At 44.5% G+C, this 15,634-nt stretch overlaps 1 protein-coding gene across 1 annotated transcript in view; it reads left to right on the plus strand.

Annotated features, from left to right (window-relative positions):
* The first annotated feature begins 11,528 nt into the window (after positions 1 to 11,528).
* Positions 11,529 to 15,634, plus strand: part of GGCT (gamma-glutamylcyclotransferase) — a 29,675-nt gene continuing 25,569 nt past the window's right edge. The window contains exon 1 of the mRNA XM_077916361.1: positions 11,529 to 11,549. The gene's annotated coding sequence lies outside the window, so the exon portion shown is untranslated. The remainder of the gene's footprint in view (positions 11,550 to 15,634) is intronic.

A 15,634-nucleotide genomic window follows, 5' to 3' on the forward strand; every position in this document is an offset into this window, starting at 1 on the left:
GGGCTAGTCACACTTCTCTGAAGTCTCTCAGCCCCACTCACCTCACAGAGTGTTTGTTGTTGGGGAGGACGGGAAAGGAGAATGCTAGCCGATTTGAGACTCCTTCGGGTAGTGATAAAGCGGGATATTAAATCCAAACTCTTCTTCTTCTTCAACTTTTACATCCTCTCATATCACAAAATAAGAGTTGAGCTGGCTCAAAGGCCAGCCCCCTAAAATATTTTATTGGCTCCTATGATTGATTGATTGATTGATAAAATATTGAGTATAACCATATTGTCCAAACTAACAAATGCAACAAAGTAAAGGTAAAGGTACCCCTGCCCGTACGGGCCAGTCGTGTCCGACTCTAGGGTTGTGCACCCATCTCACTTAAGAGGCCGGGGGCCAGCACTGTCCGGAGACACTTCCGGGTCACGTGGCCAGCGTGACGAAGCTGCTCTGGCGAGCCAGCGCAGCACACGGAAATGCTGTTTACCTTCCCGCTATAAAGCGGTACCTATTTATCTACTTGCACTTAAGGGTGCTTTCGAACTGCTAGGTGGGCAGGAGCTGGGACCGAAAGACGGGAGCTCACCCCGCCGCGGGGATTCGAACTGCCGACCATGCGATCGGCAAGCCCTAGGCACTGAGGTTTTACCCACAGCGCCACCCGCGTTTGACCATGCAACAAAAGGGCCAGCTAAAACAGATTCTCTCTGTTCTCTTCCTCACCCATCAGAAACCTTTCCCTGGAAATGCGAAGGGTGAAACGAATGCCGCACATCATCAGGCTCCCCTGTTATTTCTGGATTTTCCAGAAGCGATCCGGGAAGGGCAGAACGGTTGCTAAGCAATGCTTGCTTGTGGTTTCTCCACTTCCCACTTTACTAGCTGCTGCCGTGCGGACGAGAGAAAGGAACGACAGAGGAACTCCCTCCCGCTCACTATCAGCGCAAGGATGTGGGAGGAAGATTCATCAGGATTCAAGAACACAGATTGAACGAAGTCGCCTACTTCTCTGGCATCGGTGGCGGCTGATCGTCTTGTTGTCCGTTGCCAAGAGAATAATGGACACAAAGAGGCCTAGCGTTAACACACGGCATCCTTGGGCAAATGTGGGGGTCCCAAGGCCCCACCACTGTGCCAACACCTGTCCTGGACTCCCTAATCATAGCAGCTCAGAGCTGGTATTTTTTAATTTCCCAGAATGCCCTGAAGCATGCTGATAAATTTAATTTTATCAGTATCAGGCGGCCCAGTGATTATTCCAGCGGTGACACCAGCTTTCTTCTTTTTTGGCGATCACTCGTAGCAGAGTAAGATTGTCTTCCACGAACATGGTCTTAACAGTGAGCACAATTTGATGCATGTGTTCTGGAATAGAAGAGCTGCTGGGTTCAATGAGGCTTGCTCCCAGGTAAATGTGTCTAGGATCGCATGCTCACTCATCTCCAAAAGATTCAGCAGAACATTATTTAAAACTGCCAAGTATGTTTCTCCTCATGTCTTCTCTTTGGTGATCACTCGTAGCCAAGTAAGATTGTCTTCCATAAACATGGTTTTAACAGTGAGTCCGTAAGTGACTGTAGAGGCCAATTTTGGATCCACACTTCCTTCCGCAGTGGGGACATAGAGTTGATCACAGTGATGGTTTCCCAAGTGTGCCTTCCTCTTAGCATGTTTCTTGCGTCCTGAGTTCGAACGTCTTCAAAACCCATTACACCTTTGGTAAAGAGGCTGTTCTACAATTGGAGCGCTCGCAGGCCAGTGTTTCCCAATTGTTGGTGTTTATACCACATTTTTTAAAAAGATTTGCCTTGTGAGAGTCTTTAAACCTCTTTTGTTGACCACCAGCATTGCACTTTCCATTTTAAAGTTTGGAATAGAGTAGTTGCTTTGGAAGACGATAATCAGGCATCCGAACATGACCAGTCCAACAAAGTTGATGTTGAAGAATCACTGCTTTGACACTGATTATCTTTACTTCTTCCAGTACACTGGCATTAGTTCACCTGTCTTCCCAAGTGATGTGTAAAATTTTTCAGAGACACCATTGATGGAATCTTTCGAGGAGTTGGAAATGGTGTTTATAAGTGGTCCACGTTTCACAAGCATACTGAAATATACTCAGAATCCTGTAGTGATTTCATGCTCTTTATTGCAGCTTTTAAAACAGTGATGGAATTGGCCCCCCAACCTCAGGCTTTTTATATACATTATTTACACAATGAGTCCCGTCTGATTGGCTGATTCTGCTTCCCTCCCTGGAGCCTGACTGGTCTTTTCCTGCAGGCCAGTCAGTTGTTGCATTCTACGATCCTACCAGCCTCATAGGCTGATTAACTTCCACCTGAAGCCTAATTGATCTTTTCCTGCAAGCCAATCAGTTGTTGCATTCTAGGATCCTACTTGCCTATTGTTCTAGGATCCAAAGTTAGTACATAACACATACAGTAAAGTTGGTAGTACAATAGTTTTGTAAACAAGCATTTTGGTTTCCCTGCGAATGTCCCAGTTCTCAAACACTCTGCACTTCAATTGGGAGAAAGCTGCACTCGTGGAGTTCAAGCGATGCTGGATTTCGGCATTGATGTCAGCCCTTGTGGAAAGATAACTGCCCAGGTAGGAGAAGTGATTGACATTTTCCTTTGTTACACCACTGAGTTGGATTTGTGGCACTGCAAAAGGGTTGTTTTGTGAGAAGGAGAAGAATTGCAGCGCTGACGATGGCTGACACTGTCAGTTTACCAGTAACGGCTGGTACAGTGGTACCTCAGGTTAAGTACTTAATTCGTTCTGGAGGTCCATTCTTAACCTGAAACTGTTCTTAACCTGAAGTACCACTTTAGCTAATGGGGCCTCCTGCTGCTGCCGCGCCGCCGGAGCACGATTTCTGTTCTCATCGTGAAGCAAAGTTCTTAACCTGAAGCAATATTTCTGGGTTAGCGGAGTCTGAAACCTGAAGTGTATGTAACCTCAAGCCCCGTGATCTTTGGATGAAGGGTGGAATAATAATAATAATAATAATAATAATAATAATAATAATAGTAGTAGTAATAATAATAATAGTGATATACATGGTTTGCCCCCTCCTCATTTAATCCCCATAACAGCCTTGTGAGGTAGGTTATGCTGAAAGGCAGAGACTGGCCCAAAGTCACCCAATAATTGGGGATTTGAACCCCCCAGCCTCCCAGATACTCGAACCACTACTCCGCACTGTCTCTTTCTACAAACAAACTTTCTTTCTACAAACTTTCTAGGTAGGCTTGTCTAAGTGGGAACGCCTTCAGCAGACGCCGGAAAGAACACAGCGAAGACACCTGTTTAATATCAAGAGGCAGGGAGTTCCAAAGTCTCGGCGACGCCACGCTAAATGATTTGATTTCTTAATTATTATTATTTTAACAGCTGTATGGCGGGTAGCCTGTGGCGGCTGCAAAAGTGTCGATTCCACCGATTGAAGTGTTCACGTGGGCACCTATGGGGCAAGGGCATCTTAATCCCACCCTCTTCACCGCTGGGGAACCAAGCCTGGCAAGCTGTCAAACAGGGACTACACCAGGGGTCAGCAAACATTTTCAGCAGGGGGCCGGTCCACTGTCCCTCAGATCTTGTGGGGGCCGGACTATATTTTTTGGGGGGAGGGGATGAACGGATTCCTATGCCCCACAAATAACCCACAGATGCATTATTATTATTATTATTATTATTATTATTATTATTATTATTATTATTAATACCCCACCCATCTGGCTGTGCTTCCCCAGCCACTCTGGGCGGCTTCCCAAAAAATATTAAAATACTGTAATACATCAAACATTAAAAGCTTCCCTAAACAGGGCTGCCTTCAGATGTCTTCTAAAAGCCTGGTAGTTGTTGTTCTCTTTGACATCTGGTGGGAGGGTGTTCCACAGAGCGGGCGCCACTACCAAGAAGGCCCTCTGCCTGGTTCCCTGTAACTTGGCTTCTCGCAGTGAGGCCCTCGGTGCTGGACCTCAGTGTCCGGGTAGAACGATGGGGGTGGAGGCGCTCCTTCAGATATAATGGATCGAGGCCATTTAGGGCTTTAAAAAGGGCACATTCTACTCATGTAAAAACATGCTGATTCCTGGACCGTCCGCGGGCTGGATTTAGAAGGCGATTGGGCCAGATCTGGTCCCCGGATTTTAGTTTGCCTACCCATGGCCTACACCCTCTGGACTGGTTCCTTGTCAGGAAGAAGACTGGCAGGTGAGGTGCGGTGGAGGGCAGGCTGCGATTGGTGGGGCACCGTCCCTGTCTCCCCGTGGCCAGCCTCCACTGCAGGTAAACCCATGGGGCCCCCAAGACAGGGGCCCCCTCAAACCTGGAGTCAACCCTGAGGAGGCAGGCATAGGGTGATAGCAAAAAGAAGCCATGGGGCGTCAGGATGTGAAGGGAACACTGCAGTCATTTTCTGCCAGTAAATTTCCTGAGATGAATAAGCCTTCAATTAGCAATTTCCTGCAATTAGCCGCTCCTTCCTGCACACTTGCCACCCCAGTTATTCCACCCGCAATTCTTCTCCAGTCGAGGCAAGGAAGAAGCTGTCCATCATCTTGATTCACTCGATCCATGTTGAACTTGCAGGTGCAATTGCTGGCGACGTCAATTGCCCCGTGAGCTTCACTTTCGCTGCCAAAAGGGAGAAGGAAAGGCCTCCTTTGGAAGGCGAGTGAGAGAGCAAAGCAAAGCAGGCGGGAACTATGTTGCCCACCCCAAACCCTGCTCCCCCATCCGTATAAAATCGAATCCCCACGATGGGGATGCTCTGTCCCAGCTTCAGCCAACTTAGCAGTTTGAAAGCACACCAGTGCAAGTAGATAAAGAGGTACCGCTGTGGTGGGAAGGTAAATGGCATTTCCGTGCACTCTGGTTTCCATCCCGTTGTGCCAGAAGTGGTTTAGTCATGCCAGCCACATGACCCGGAAGCTGTCTGTGGACAAATGCCGGCTCCCTCAGCCTGAAAGCGAGATGAGCGCCGCAACCCCATAGTCACCTTTGAATGGACTTAACCATCCAGGGGTCCTTTATCTTTTACATTATTATTATTATTATTATTATTATTATTATTATTATTATACCTCGTCCTGACTGGGTTGCCTCAGCCACTCAGGGCAGCTTCCAACATGTATAAAAGCATAATAAAACATTAAACTTTTTTTTTAAAAAAATCCTACAATACACAGATGTCCTCTAAAGGTTGCATAGTTACTCCTTGGCTCGAGGGTCACATAACTCCATATGCTCCAACATTTCTCTAATGAAAATAAGGACATCCTAAGGAAAAGCGGGACATTCCAGGATCAAATCTAAAACCAGAATGGCTCCTGTAAATCCAGAATTGTCCCTGGAAAATAGGGACACTTGGAGGGTCTGACAGACCCCACTAAGCAAATTATGAAACAACATGTGAAATGGGGAAAGCTGATGCTATGCTTCTGAGCTATGGGCCATCAATCCTATGAAGGCTGCCACTTATTTCTATCTAGAAAGGTCCATAACAACCTCACAGCAGGTAAAAATTTAGCAGTTCCCCTTCTCCCCAGCTTGGAGGTGGGATAAAATCAGAATGGCTTCACCTCCTGAATTTTCACTGGATCAGGATCTAGCAAAAAAAAGAGTTGCTGTCGAACTGGGCACACACAGTGCCTTAGACCATGGGTAGCAAACTAAGACCTGGGGGCCGGATCCAGCCCAATCACCTTCTCAATCTGGCCCATGGACGGTCCAGGAATCAGCATGTTTTTTCATGAGTAGAATGTGTCCTTTTATTTAAAATGCACCTCTGGGTTATTTGTGGGGCATAGGAATTCGTTCATCTCCCCCCCCCCCAAAAAAAAAAATATAGTCCGGCCCCCCCACAAGATCTGAGGGACAGTGCACCGGCCCCCTGCTGAAAAAAAATTGCTGACCTCTGCCTTAGACACAACGTATAGAATCTAGTTGGTCAATATTGATGGTAATCTGCGGCCACTAAAATTTGAGACACGTGAATCGGCACGCTCCTTCTGTTCCTCTGTTTATTTCAAGTCCCACTCATCGCCATGCTATCTTAATCCTCTGGAGATTTCAGCAGAGGGGGGTGACGGGGCGAGGAAGTGAATGTGAACTTCTCTGTTATTTTTTTCCGGATGAACAGCTAGACAAATCGGAGACATTGTATGGGTTTCGATAGCAGCCTCTTTTCCTCTCTCCCACAAGCAAGAGGGCTTTGGGGAAATAATGGCCGAAACCCTGGGATTGCCAAGGAAAGAATGTCACAGTTTGACAGAAATCTATATAATTAGCTGGGAAGGCAGAGAGAGAGAGAGAGAGAGAGAGAGAGAGAGAGAGAGAGAGGGTGCTTTATAATGGGAGGCTCACTAACCCTGCCAAAAACTGAATTGTGGTGATTTTATCAATTATCGTCATGAAATACATACAGTGTGTCATTATGTCTGAAATTCCCTCCTTCTGTCTTTCCCAAATAATCTCTTCCCCCTCACCACCACCATGGTTGGTTCCCCTTCACCCCCTTCCTTCCTTCCTTCCTTCCTTCCTTCCTTCCTTCCTTCCTTCCTTCCTTCCTTCCTTCCTTCTCTCTCTCTCTCTCTCTCTCTCTCTCTCTCTCTCCTTCCTTCCTTTGCTTTCTCTCTTCTCTTCCTTCCTTCCTTCGCTTTCTCTCTCTCTCTCCCCCCTCCCTCCCTCCCTCCCTTCTCTTCTCTTCCTTTCATCCATCCTTCCTTCCTCCTTCCTTCCTTCCATCCTTCTTTTATCATTGTCTTTTATCATCCCGGGTGAAATTCTCCCTGAATTGATCACAAGCTTCTGCAACGGAGGCACAAAGGAACTGATCACATGCTTCTCAAATGGAAGATCACACATTTATTATTTCTTTTAATTTCTATTAATTTATTCTTTGCCTCTTTTTGACTTCATCTCTATGCTCAGTTTGGGATTCCTGCTTATACATAACTTACTCTAATATAAAACGTAAGGCAACAGGGATATAAATGATCACATAATAGGATGTTTCTGACCTTATTGGGTCGACGGCTACATCTGCAGGCAGGAGGAACTATCGTGAGTCCCACTATCACTAACAAACAAGTGGACATCACAACCTGTTCTGATGGCTACGACTGGTTCGATAGGTTCCAGGTGGAGTAGGAAGAGACCCTGAAAATGCCAGGGAAGGTCTCTCTGGGCACATATGAGCTCCTGGGCACCACTTGGGCGACCCTTTACACTGCCTGTAATAAGTAGGCATAGTTGTTTGGGCTGGGAGATCAGGTTATTTTATGTAGGTATGTTGCTGTTGTTTAAATTTGTTTACCACCCTATACCCGCAGGTCACAGGGCGTATCACAATATAAAATCACAAAATGCTTATTTATTTATTTGTTTGTTTGTATTAATATTTTATTGGGGGAGAAAGTTCAGTTATGAAGAAATAAAGTGATGAAAAGAAAAAGAGAAGGAAAGAAAAATAAAAAGGCACAAAAATGTGTACGAAAAAAACACCTCAACAATATACAGTGGTACCTCAGTTTCCGAACGTAATCCGTTCCGGAAGACCGTTCGAGTTCCGAAATGTTTGAAAACCAAAATCTCAGTACGGAAGCCTCAATGCGGAAAGCTCAATATGGAAGCCGCGTTTCATGTTTGACTTCCAAGGCGCGTTTGAAAACCAAAGCATTTGTTTCCGGGTCCGCGGCGTTCGAAAACCGAAATGTTCATCAGTGGAAACGTTCAAAAAGCGAGGCACCACTGTATAAGTATATACAATATATGAAAAATACCCTAGCCCATACATTGTTTTATAAATCTGGTATTATTATCCTAACACACATGCAAATATTAATAACCTGCTACATTTTGTATAAACTCATTCCAAATATTGTCATATTTATCCAAAGTCTGGATAAATGAGTAAGCAGTCCATTCACAAGTTGCAAGTGTTATTGTTGATCCATTTATTGAAGGGGGTCATATATTTTGTTTTCTTCCAGTTCATCAATATAAATCCCTTGGCTACCACAAGAGCATGTAGAATCCATTTTCGTTGTCCCATTGTTAATTTCCATACAATAGGTATATACCGTAGTTCAGAAGAATGTTCTCTGCTGAAAACTTTAGCTTTTTTTGGACGGTCACAACTTTTTTGTGTATATAGGTAAATAGCTATGTGCAAAAGTACATAATTAGAATAGAAATAAAAACAAACAATAGAAGGTACATTTTTTCATATGTGGTGGGATTGCAAAATTGTTAAGAAGTATTGGGGAATTATTTATAATGAAATGTTTAAAATAACCTTTAACAAAAAACCAGAAGCTTTCCTGTTAGGTATTACAGGAATGGATTTACCAAGATCACAAAAGAACTTGTTTATGTACATAACCACGGCTGCACGAACATTATTAGCACAACATTGGAAAGAAGAAAGTGTCCCAACTAAAGACGATTGGCAAGTTAAATTAATGGAATATGCTGAGATGGCAAAATTGACAATCAAATTAAGAGGAAGAGACGACAATGAATTTAAGGAAGAATGGAAGGACTTTATTGCATATCTACAGAAGCAATGTACACAGGTTAATACATTGGCAGGGTTTTAAGAATACTTGTAATTTTATTATGGATGGACAATAAGTAATTCAAATGGTTAAAACTTTATAATGGACATGTAGTACATTGATATACAATGGAACCAAGGAAGGGAATAGGGTTTTTTGTTTTGTTTTTGTTTTTATCTTTATTTGTTTTGTTATTGTTATTGTTGGACAATTAATAAAATGTTATAAAATAAAGAATAGAAATAAAAACAAGAATGACCCAATAACCGCCTCCCCTTGAACCAAAAGCTCCAAAAGTCTGATAACACGAGTTATCTGGCAACATTTTTTTAAAAATAATTTTTTTATTTGATGTTCCAGATTAAAATTTACATTCACATAACAACATAATATATGAAAGCGAGATTCCAAAGAATCTCCTGGGCTTCCTTCCTCCCCTGTATAGGTCTTATTGTTAATCCTTTCCTTCTGCATCTTTTATAATAATCCAAATTTCTATATCTCCATATTGTCCAAAGTTCATTGTTACACTACAAGTGTCATTCCAATCCCACTAACAATTTTACCACTGTTTACAATGGTTTCTAAGATAAATTATAAATTTCCCCCATTCCTTATTAAAGTTTTGATCTTCCTGATTTCTGAACCTTCCAGTCATTTTTGCCATTTCGGCATAGTCCGTCAACCTGGTCTGCCATTCCTCTCTGGTAGGGACTTCGTCTTCTTTCTGTCTCTGGGCTAATAGCATCCGTGCAGCCATAGTCGCATACATAAATAGTCCTTTCTGCTCCCTCGGGATTTTGACACCTAAAAATCCTAAAAGAAAGGCTTCTGGTTTTTTTTGAAAAAGTTACTTTAAACATTTTTTTCCAGTTCATTATATATCATTTCCCAGAATGCTTTTACCACCTTGCATGTCCACCACATATGATAAAAGGTGCCTCCTTTTTTGGATCTGGCAACATTAAGACCCAACAGAGTTCTGCCGTCGCTGAGATTTCTTCCAAGCGAAAGCCATGTTTTCTCATGATAGGAAAGATTCTGCTTCCATATCAACCCTGTCTGAGGCCCAACAATGAACAGCATGTGAGCCTCTGAAATTTGTAAGCTGGTACTGTAACCGTAGTACCTAAGAAAGTGTATGTGTGTTTGTGAAGCAGCACAAAAGCAGCTGCTAATTTTTGTTTGGGTTTCCATTCTGGATTTCTATTTTCTACCAGACTTCTCCACTAATCCTTTCATTTCGGAGCACAGAGGAAATCAGAACGCACTCTCCGTTTGACGGTGCTTCCAGGCACGCTTTGTCTCCAGCACTCTGATAAAACAACAACAACTCACCGCTGTATATAATCCTGCTGACTCCAGTTCTTTTCGACACAAAGACCAGGCAAGTCCTTGTGAAAACTCTCTAGCATTTTAGCCCGAGTCGCTTCTGATAAACACAATTTTGTGTGCAACCTTGCTAACGTACACACGCTTGCACAGCAATCTCCTCTGATATGAAGCATTTTGCATGCTGTTTTCACTAATGTAAATGCACCCTTTATCCTAGTATTTTTTTGTACACATTGTTTGAGCGGAGAACTGTGCTGTAAAATCTGGAGAACTGCAGATTTTGAAAGAGGACGGCGTTTCAGTTAGTGTGCTGCCCTGCACAACTTCTTAATCTCCCGCCGAAAAGCAGAAGAAATTATTTGGTGCAAACAAAGACGGGCAAAGATCTGCTTAATTTTTAAAATTAATATAGGGGACAGAAGTCAGCTTTGGCTACTGGAGTATATGATGTTGAATTCATTTTAAAATACAGTGGTACCTCCGGTTAAGTACTTAATTCGTTCCTGAGGTCCGTACTTAACCTGAAACTGTTCTTAACCTGAAGCACCACTTTAACTAATGGGGCCTCCCGCTGCTGCTGCACCGCCGGAGCACGATTTCTGTTCTCATCCTGAAGCAAAGTTCTTAACCTGAAGCACTATTTCTGGGTTAGCGGAGTCTGTAACCTGAAGCGTATGTAACCTGAGAGCAACGAAAAAGGTAAAGGGACCCCTAACCATTAAGTCCAGTCATGGCTGACCCTGGGGTTGCGGCGCTCATCTCGCTTTACTGGCCGAGGGAGCCGGCGTACAGCTTCCAGGTCATGTGGCGAGCATGACAAAGCCGCTTCTGGCAAACCAGAGCAGCACACGGAAACGCCATTTACCTTCCCACCGGAGCGGTACCTATTTATCTACTTGCACTTTGACATGCTTTTGAACTGCTAGGTTGGCAGGAGCAGGGACCGAGCAACGGGAGCTCACCCCGTCATGGGGATTCGAACCGCCGACCTTCTGATCGGCAAGCCCTAGGCTTTGTGGTTTAACCCACAGTGCCACCCACGTCCCTAATAATGGAATAGGATGTCCCTATTTTCATCAGAGAAATGTTGGAGGGCATGTGCCCGCCAGGCTCAGGGATTTCAAAATCTCTCAGCTGTGTAGACAGTTTGAATTTCATGCTACCGGAAATCTAGGATCAGACCAAAGCCGTCCTCTTTTCTCTGGGAGAGACTGGGAGCCTAGGCTGCCTTTACTCTCTCCGTAAACAATGAAGGATCTTGACTAGAATCTTTGATCTCTGGAGAGGGATAAACAACTGGACGCTGCCTTTCCCAGCAAGTGATGAAAAGTTTGGCAAAGAGCCCCTTTAAACGTCATTTTGTTGGAGCCCTGGTTTTCCTCCCGTCCGCTACCAGTTGTCAGGAAATATAACTCTCATCTTCAGCTGCCCAAGGAAGGGGCTCTCCTGAGTCCTCTCTCTTCCAGTACATGGCCCACATTGTGCATATACCACTTCCCGGTCCAGGAGTCGGATCACACTGGATCACAGAGCAAACAGGAGTGTATACACAGCTCCAAAGAAAGAAGGGACAGCGTTTCAGCCTTGAGTCATCTACAGTGGTACCTTGGTTCTCAAATGCCTTGGAACCCAAACACTGCAAACCCAGAAGTAGTTGTTCAGGTTTGCAAACTGTTTTTGGAAGCTGAACATTCTGTTTTGAGTCTTATGCTTCTGTTTTGAGTGCCACACTTCCATTTTGAGTGTTACGCTGAGGTTTGTCTGCTTTTGCTTTTTATTTTGCATTTTTGTTTTTTCGGCTCTTTTTCGTTTTTGTGACTGTGTGGAACCCAGTCCAGCTACTGATTGATTGATTGATTGATTGATTGATTGTGTGACTGGAGTAGGTTGTTTATTGCTTTCATTTTATAGATCAATGGTCTCGTTAGATAGTAAAATTCATGTTAGGTAGTAAAATTTATTGTAATTGCTTCTAGAGGTGATGCCCACCATGGTGTTTTCGGTTCTAGGAGATCCTTATATTTTGTATATGTTTTATATAATGATTTCCTTATGACATGATTCACAAATCCCCTGTGTACTTTCCCTTTTTCATAAGCTAAATACGCATGCCAACCCTAACGATTATTAAATCCCTCTAGATCTAACAAATCACCATCTTTTAATACAATCCACTCTTTTAGCCAATTTAGACAGACACCTGTGTGGAACCCAGTTCAGCTACTGATTGATTGTGCGACTACAGTACATTGTTTATTGCTTTCATTTTATGGATCAATGGTCTCATTAGATAGTAAAATTCATCTTAAATTGCTGCTTTAGGGGTTGTTTTTAAAAGTCTGGAACGGATTAATTCATTTTGCATTACTTTCTATGGGAAAGCACGCCTTGGTTTTGGAACGCTTTGGTTCTGGAACGGACTTCCGGAAAGGATTAAGTTTGAGAACCAAGGTACCACTGTATTGCCAAAGGGGCACCAGTGCATTTGCACTCCATCACCCCCCTGGACCCCTTGCCCCTCCCCAGAAAGCAACAACGACCCATGGACCTGGAAGACAGTGTAGCTGCTCCACCCCACCCCACAAGCCACTTCCACTGACATTTCAGCTTTACCCTTCCCCAGAAAAAGGCCCATCTTGGATTATATAGGATTACTGCGACACCCTCTGCATGGGGCTGCCTTTAAATGCATCTGGAAACTTCAGCTGGTGCAAGAATGCAGTAGCCGGAGTCTTGTCAGAAGCTTGTTTCTATAACGCTGTCATTGCTCCATCTTCACTGGCTCCCAGATTTTTTTCTGGGTCTAGCCCAGTGTCAGTTGATTTGGGACCTATCCCTGAAGGGGATACCTGAAGGAGCGTCTCCACCCCCATCATTCTGCCCGGATGCTGAGGTCCAACGCCAAGGGCCTTCTGGCGGTTCCCTCATTGCGAGAAGCAAAGCTACAGGGAACCAGGCAGAGGGCTTTCTTGGTAGTGGCGCCCGCCTTGTGGAACGCCCTTCCAGCAGATGTCAAAGCGATAAACAACTACCTGACATTCAGAAGACATCTTAAGGCAGCCCTGTTCAGGGAAGTTTTTAACGTGTGATATTTTACTGTATTTGTGGTTTTTATGGAAGCCGCCCAGAGTGGCTGGGGAGGCCCAGCCAGATGGGCGGGGTATAAATAATAAAACATTATTATTATTATTTCATGTTGTTGAAGTCCCAGGTGAGGGCTTCCTGTCTGAAGTACAGTGGGTATCGATTCAGGTGAACAAACCTTTCCAGTGGTGGCCCCAGTCTCTGACGAATCATTTTGACATTTTAAAACTTGACTTCCGTCCCCCTCTTTCTGTGGTTCCTTAAATTTATTTTTAATATCTTTTGCATATCCAAATTCTCTTAATTTACTCATTTATTTATCTTCTTTAAATATATAATCTCATGTAACTGCAGGTTATCACAATAATCCTGCCAGTGTTTTTATATGTTTACAATATATCTGTAAATATTCAATATACCATTTCCACTCTTTTGTAAAAAGCTTGTTATCTTGATTTCTTATTCTTCTGGTAAGTTTCACCATTTCTGCATATTCCATATGTTTTTGTATCCATGGATGCCCTTACTTGTTTTTAGTCAGGATGCAGGTGGCTAAACCACTGAACCTCTTGGGCTTGCCGATCAGAAGGTTGGTGGTTCGAATCCCCACTACAGAGTGAGCTCTATCCTAGCTCCTGCCAACCTAGCAGTTCGAAAGCACACCAGACGAAGTAGATAAACAGGTACCACTGTGATGGGAAGGAAAACGGCGTTTCTGTGTGCTGCTCTGGCTTCCGTCACTGTGTCCCATTGCGCCAGAAGTGGTTTAGTCATGCTGGCCACATGACCCGGAAAGCTGTTTGCGGACAAACGCCAGCTCCCTCAGCCTGAAAGCAAATTGAGCGCCGTAACCCCATAGTCACCTTTGACTGGACTTAACCTGTAGGAGTGCAAATATCACAGTTCAAGAAGGACACTGACAAACTGGAACGTGTCCAGAGGAGGGCAACCAAAATGGTCAAAGGCCTGGAAACGATGCCTTATGAGGAACGGCTAAGGGAGCTGGGCATGTTCAGCCTGGAGAAGAGGAGGTTAAGGGGTGATATGATAGCCATGTTCAAATATATAAAAGGATGTCATATAGAGGAGGGAGAAAGGTTGTTTTCTGCTGCTCCAGAGAAACGGACATGGAGCAATGGATCCAAACTACAAGAAAGAAGATTCCACCTAAACATTAGGAAGAACTTCCTGACAGTAAGAGCTGTTCGACAGTGGAATTTGCTGCCAAGGAGTGTGGTGGAGTCTCCTTCTTTGGAGGTCTTTAAGCAGAGGCTTGACAACCATATGTCAGGAGTGCTCTGATGGTGTTTCCTGCTTGGCAGGGGGTTGGACTCGATGGCCCTTGTGGTCTATTCCAACTCTATGATTCTATGATTCTATATCCAGAGATGTAGTGATCAGGTGGGATTGCTATGAGGAATTATAACAGATATAGAGTAAGCCGTTTGTGTCAGCAATGAAAGCATTGCGTTGACTGGGTTTAAACTATTTTGATAGGATTCTTGATCAATCTGCACCCCTGCATCCCTGTTCCATTCCTCTCTTCCTCACATGTCATGTACACAGCAGTTGCTTCGCCAGGCTGGCATCCTGGGCCATAAAGATAGTGGCCAAGTTCTTTGAGGTATATTTGTGATGGCCTGGGAATCCGATTCAGAGAGTGAACCGGAGGAATCCCAGCCTGCACAGGAGTCCCCGCCTCCAGGGCCGGCTGAACTGGGGCAGGGCCTTGATTCTGAGGTGCCTGCACCTGTGCCGGATCCTCAGGAGCAGGCAGCAGGTGAATCCATTCTGGCCCCAGAGGTAGTTGAGGACTCAGTGCCTACAGGTGAGTCTCCCCCTGGGCCCAGTAGCCCTTCAGCCTCTCCTGAACTGCAGAGGCTCAGGGCAGAGAGGCGAAGGGAACTGGTTTCTCCCAGGAGGAGTGCTCGCCTTAAGGCCAGGAGAGGCGGGGCTTCTGGGGGCCGGGACCGCCCCTGGCCTCAGAGAAGATAAAGGCCAGTCAGCCCGGTCCCAGGTTGCGGGAGCAATGTCCTTGCCATCCTTCCATCCTCTCTTGTTTACTCCTGTTTGTGATCTCTGGAGTTTCTCTACTCCTCTTTTATTTACTCTCAGATTATGTATGCATGCTCAGAGTACTAGTCTTTGTAGTTAAAAGAATTTCTTTTCATCTAACTTTGTCCCCACTGGGTTTGTGGAATGCTCAGAAGAAATCTGATTGGTTCTTACGAACACTCTGTAAAAAGTTGTTTTGTGAATAAAAACTACCTGGGCGAGGGGCTGCAGAACGGGACAGGCACAGAGAGACACGATTATACGCACCCTTCCCAGAGTCTTGCTGGTTCAAGTCTCTGTGTGTATTCTTATTAATCAGAGTTCAATCCTTCCTTTACTTTGCGAACGCAACATTAACCATCCAGGGGTCCTTTACCTTTTTTTACCTACTTGTTTTTAGGTACCAGATGAAGATGCTTCTGTTTCTGCGAGGAGCTGACTTGGGTGGCGCCTGAAAGCTGTTGGCTTCAGGTGTCGGTATTTTCCCCCTGCTGGTGTGATTTTCTTTCAAGAGGCTGGTGCTTTATTGATTGTGACGCTAATGTGGTTGTTGGCTCACAGGCCCTATTAATGCATTTGCACAGTTATATTTATGA

This window comes from Podarcis muralis, chromosome 12 (genome assembly GCF_964188315.1).
Source record: "Podarcis muralis chromosome 12, rPodMur119.hap1.1, whole genome shotgun sequence".
In the NCBI taxonomy this organism is placed as follows: Eukaryota; Metazoa; Chordata; class Lepidosauria; order Squamata; family Lacertidae; genus Podarcis; species Podarcis muralis.